Genomic DNA, 6,000 nt, shown 5'->3' with positions numbered 1-6,000 from the left:
ATACCAATTCCTTAGTTTGAGTTCAGACGCACCCGAGAGCATGCCTGAATCCCCCAAACCAAGGCTCTGATACCAACTTGAAACATACCAAAAATATAGTCCAAAAATTTCGTTTTAAATCATTAGAGAAAAACCCATAACTCATAAAACAACATAATAAAATCACAAGTCATGTAGATTCGGTCCCCGCCCACTCTCATGGAGATTCGGGCCCAGCCCACACTCCGCTTTCAAGGAGAGTCGGGCCCCGCCCATACTCCGTTGTCTAGGAGATTCGGGCCCCGCCCACACTCCACTGTCTAGGAGATTCGGGCCCGCCCACACTCCGCTGTCTAGGAGATTCGGGCCCTGCCCACACTCCGCTACTAACATGTATACAAGTATCACACAGATAACAAGTATATCTACCAAACAATCACATATCTATACTCAAATAATACTATGAGAATCTGGCCCCGCCCACTCTAGGCTGCTATAAGATTCGGGCCCCGCCCACACTCATCTACTAACATATCACATATACGGTCCGGCCTTGGTACCTTCGACCCGTCCCTACTGAAAGGAAACTCACCTCGCAAGACTGACTGCTGAAAACTCGAGTGAGAAATCCCTGTCTGCTGCTCCGGCGACTCTTCGGCTATCAATTCCATAATAACACTTAATCAAAATCTGCTAATCCTCCTTAGGGTAAAATGACCATTTTACCCCTGGTCAAAGTCAAAGTCAAGGTCAACTCCCAGTCAACCCAACTCGGCGAGTCCATGAAATGCTTAAACTCGTGGTCAACTGAGTCAACTCGTCGAGTCCCTTAACAGACTCGTCGAGTTCTTTCTGTCATAATAATCGGGACAGCCCGCTTCAACTCATCGAGTCCTTCCCTGGACTCGCCGAGTTCCCCTGTCTGATTGAGCCATCTCAATGGATTAAGCTCCTACCATTCATATCTATGTTCCAAACTTCATCTACATATTGGGAATACACTCTTAAGGGTAAAGTTTCCAACTTTACCCGTCCTTAGTCCTTCCTAATGGGCTTAACCCAAACCCTAACTTCTTTAAGACATAAATCTTGGTCCACAAGCCATAATACCCTAAACCAAGGCACAATATGCTAGATCTAGGCTCTTATCATCTGTGGGACACGTAAAGTCCCGAGCTTTCCTCCCATGCATGGTCTTTTAGGGCTAAAAAGGCCATGTTCTTGCATATAAGCTTGCATGGGGCCTCCATGGTCATAAAGTTTGCACCTTTATGCCATGGAACCCTTCTTAGACCCCAGATCTGAGATGTAAATCACTTAGGACGTCCCAATCCCAAGGACTAAGGTTCTTGAACCAAATCCTTCATAAAATGAAAACATATAGATCTAAGAGAAGAAGGATCAATTTAGGGACTTGATTACCAGAAAATGTAGTAAATGGAATGTAGTTCCTGGATAGACTTCTTCCCCTTTGAGCATTCTATCTTCTTCTTCTTCCACAAGCTTCAAAAGGCACAAATAACACTCAAAATGGCAAGAAATAGATCAAAATCACTCAAGGTGGATTAGGGTTTCGAGATTAGGGTTTGGAGGTGATAGAGGCTGGGGTGGAGGCCAGATATGATGTTTAAATAGGGTGCAAACCCTAAAGATTAGGGTTTCCTCCTGATGGACCTACTCGTCGAGTTAAGGCTTCGACTCGTTGAGTAGACCACTTAAACCCCACGTCCAAGTTGGCATCTACTCGACGAGTTAGGGCTACCAACTCGTTGAGTAGCTATTACAAAATGAATACTTTAATAGATTAAATGCATACCAGGAATGGGGCGTTAAAGAATGAATACTCACATTTGACAACGAGCTATTAATTTCATCATTTTTTCAAACGTGATATTCATTAGTTTATGAGAAATTAATTATCCTCCTACTTTTGTTCCTATATATCTTCCTACCCATTTCAAATGATGACAAGTGTACTAAAATATTATCAATCTTATCTAAATATAACAAATGTCACCATTTAACATTGGTAGGGAGATAAGTAGGAAGAAATTGTAGGAGGATATTTAATTTATGCAAATTTGTTAATAACAATGACTTTAACTCTAGGGGTCATTTATGTGAATTACCTCTTGAAATCATATATTAGTTACATTGAAGAGATATCTATTTTTTATATTATTGTTTAAGGTGAGTGAAAAATCGTCTGATGAATCTCAGCCCTTCAAATTCAATCTTGGTCGTAATAACTCAACATTTACGGTTAATAGGAGATTCAATCTTCGTCGTAATAACTCAACGTTTACGGTTAATAGGAGGAGGTTACCTTCTATCGTCCCCACGATTCCTTCTTCTTCTTCTCCCCCATGTTTAAAGTCGGTGGTAGTATTCTTCCACACCCCTTCAACTGGCTTTTCAACCTCCTTCTAAGAGTGTGCAGTTCTCCTTCACCCCACTCAATACTTTGACCCACTGCTCACGTTTTTTCATGCCTTCTTCACTTCGTCTTCTTCTTTGCGATCATCTACGCATCGGTCCAGGTTCTATTTCTCTCCCTCTCAAAACATAACACAAATTCTTCTTCTTTTCTAGGTCCCCTATTTACCGGTGTTTCTAGGAGATTGATTTTTCATATGGTGGAAGAGTGAACTAATGGAATTGGAAGATTGGAAATGATGGAAGTTATCTGGTAAAATGGATCAGAAAATATGTTGCAAGGGATATCCAATTTGGATTTAGGGCTCGGGCTGTTATGTTGCTTGGTGTAAACTAGAAGATCCCGACTTTATTGTTGGACTCTCCTATAATAAACCATCAGAGACTCTCCTTCTCAACCTCCTTCCCACGTTCTTACATTTATCTTGCCATAAGTGCTACAATTCTGGCAACTGAGTCTATATATCAATTTTTTGTTTGTTTGTTTGTTTGTTTGTATGTTTTTGTTGGCCTCAGTTGTCTGTTCGTGTTGGAACTCAACTCATTATACAACCGAAAAAGGTATATATGTTCCTCTTACAGTGGGTATGAAATCAAATTTGTTCCCCATTGGATCATTTTGTGTATGTTAATTTCTTTTAATGTTGCAAAAGGTGGGGAAGATGATTTCTTCATGAGCACTTACAATGTGGAGTTATTGTTGTTGCAGATGGTGTTTTTGGGTATAATATTGCTTTGCTTCCGTCATGTTAAGCAACGTGGAAGATGCTTTCAACCCTTTAGAGGTGTAACATTTAAAGTAATTTACATTTGTTGTCCACTAGCATTTTAATTCGTTAATGTTGTAAAAATTTGAAATTAAAAAAAACAAGTTGTTTTTTAATGGGATTGTAATTAGATTTTAAGTAATGGAAATTCCAATGGATAAATTTTAACCTATTAACATCATAACATGAGATATCAATTATCAATATGTAATGCCAAGTTTCAGTAATGTCTCTTTTAAGTAAATTAATATTTCGAGTTTTGTATTTCTGGTAGCCATGGCGTGGTGATGGAGTCCCACGACGTGGTCAAGGTCAATAATTGCATGGAGACTAAGGTAGTGTCACGACGTGACGATCTATTCATTATGGTGTGGCCGCTGTTTGATGACAAACCCTTATGTGGGGTTTGCGCCCCTATTTAAGGGATGTGATGCTTAGGGTTGCCCACCCTCAGCCTCAAACACTCTCCCTCAGCCCCCAAAAGCAAACCCTAGCCTCCATTGCCAACTTTTGATTTTTTGTGGTGTTTGGTGGTGTTTTAAAGAAGAAGAATGTGTCATTAAGCTTTGTTTCAACAAACAACTCTCCCTATCCACCTTGTGCACGTTTTCTGGACTTTTGAAAGTCCTCAAGATCCGATTTTTATGTTACTTGTCTCTAGATCTGGCCCTTTTGTCCCTAAATCTCCATGGTATAGGAATTTGGAAGGTTAGATCCCATAAAGTTGGCAACTTTATGGATCCTTGTGGTCATCTTAGTGTTATTTGTTCCAGATCTGAGGATCTTTGGAGTTTTGGTCCCATGCCCAAGCTTTAAGTTCCTTATTGCCATGTTTTTGACCTAAAACGGAAGGGACATGCATTGGACATGCATGTGCATAAATCTACGATTTTTATGGCCCGTTAGGTGTAAGAAACCCTTCTAGAAACTTTGGAAGAGTAACTCTAGTGATTAGGTACTTAATGGGTGTTTGCATGCCTTTAGCTACCTTTAAGGATTTAGGGTTTGGGATCTTGTCTTACTGGATAAAGTTGGAAACTTTATCCATCAAGACTATGGGAAGGGCCAGATCTGAGCTTTGAAGCTCTTGGAGTTGTAGGAAAATGGCTTAATAGGTTAAACTATCCAAACAAGTTCCTACCGCATAGCTATATGTTGCCACGACGAGGTGACTGGGTAAGAACTCGTTTGTTTCATCGTTTCGCTGCCACGACGTGGCTAAGGATGGCCATGACGTGGCGACCAATTAAATGTTGACCATTGAATTTTTGACCGTTGACCGTTGACTTTGACCAAGTTTAACTTTAGGTCAAATGGAGTAATTGAAGTTGTATGTTGAGGCTTGGTCCATGTTGGTTGTTTAGGTGACCTGTAGAGCCGGTAATTGGAGCAGTGATCAGTTCAACTATCTTCTAGACTTTGAGGTGAGTTTACCTCACTGTACTCGTGGGTCGAAGGCACCAATACCGACCCACTAGGTTGAGTTATGTATTCTTGTGTATAGGGTGTTCTTGTGTTGTAGTGTTTTGTTAGATTGGTAAATTTGTATGATTACTTGTACTTACTAGTTATTGTTATATGTTGCATATGTCAACATAGTGTGGTTGAGTTGAGGTTTTACTGCTCTGTGCTGTAAGCCAACAAACCCAGGGCAATCTAGTCTGATGACTGTGGGTCAGGGAAATCCAGTCTGATAACTGTGGACCCGAGGGTAATCCAGTCCGATGATTGTGGACCCAGTATGAATACTTGTATATGTTTTGTTGTGGGGGGTATTTTGGGAAAACTCACTAAACTTTGGCTTACAGTTTAGTTTTGTGGTTTTAGGTATATCAGATGGTCGAGGCAAGGCGAAGACGTGATTGTACACATCATCCTTGGGACTTATGATTGAGAGATGTTATTAGATACTCTGATTTTATGACTATGTTTGGAAACAATCTTTTATATGACTTGTGGTTTATGAAAATAGTTTTTGAAAAATGAAAAATCTTTATCATGATTTTTTGGGATGTTACAAAATACTTACAAACTTGATAATTACTTACTAGTTTGATATTCGACCAGTCGGACAAGACATGACCGAATTTGAGATACACTATTGAGCTAATCAATATCCATCTCATATACATCCAATTGTCATCCATACTAATGTATTATTTGGGAACCTAATGTTTTTATGACACATCTTTTAATATTAATATTAAGATTATAAACTCATTTTGAGGTTTTAACATCAATTTGAACATAATAAGTCATGCCCCATCCATTATAAACTTTTGTAGTCTAACCCATTAATTGAGTCAACCCTTTGGTCAACTCACTTTTCCAACTTGACACTTTTGACCCTTAAACTTTTAAAATATTATTATTTCCATTTCCAACTTCCTAAACTGCATATCAACTAATGATATGATTATTCTATAATGATTTATTTAAATAAATCACCCTCAATTTATTTACTTTATTAATTTAAGAACCCGATCTTAAATTTTAGGATGTTACAAGTGTCACAACAGATATCAAAACAAGGTTTAAGAAGACAGTACAAACCAAATGTCTTATAAATATCCAAGGCTTATGAGTCTCCTAAGCTCCTGACAATATCTACAACCTACAATGTTATTATCAACAAGTAAGTTAGGATATGGGGATCCTTGTGAGTATGGTCGCAGGGTTAGACATTATAGATGGTGTATGAATGAACATTCTGGTTCATACACCAATGTACAACCTTGTACCTTCTCAAAACAATATAATCAATATCAAAAGTTAGCTTGGGGTGGGGATAAAATTTTACATAAGTCAAAGTACATTG

The sequence above is a fragment of the Lactuca virosa genome, chromosome 5 (genome assembly GCF_052849685.1).
Source record: "Lactuca virosa cultivar CGN04683 chromosome 5, Lactuca_virosa_CGN04683_v6, whole genome shotgun sequence".
Classification (NCBI taxonomy): Eukaryota; Viridiplantae; Streptophyta; class Magnoliopsida; order Asterales; family Asteraceae; genus Lactuca; species Lactuca virosa.
Note: the sequence above shows the minus strand (reverse complement) of the source record.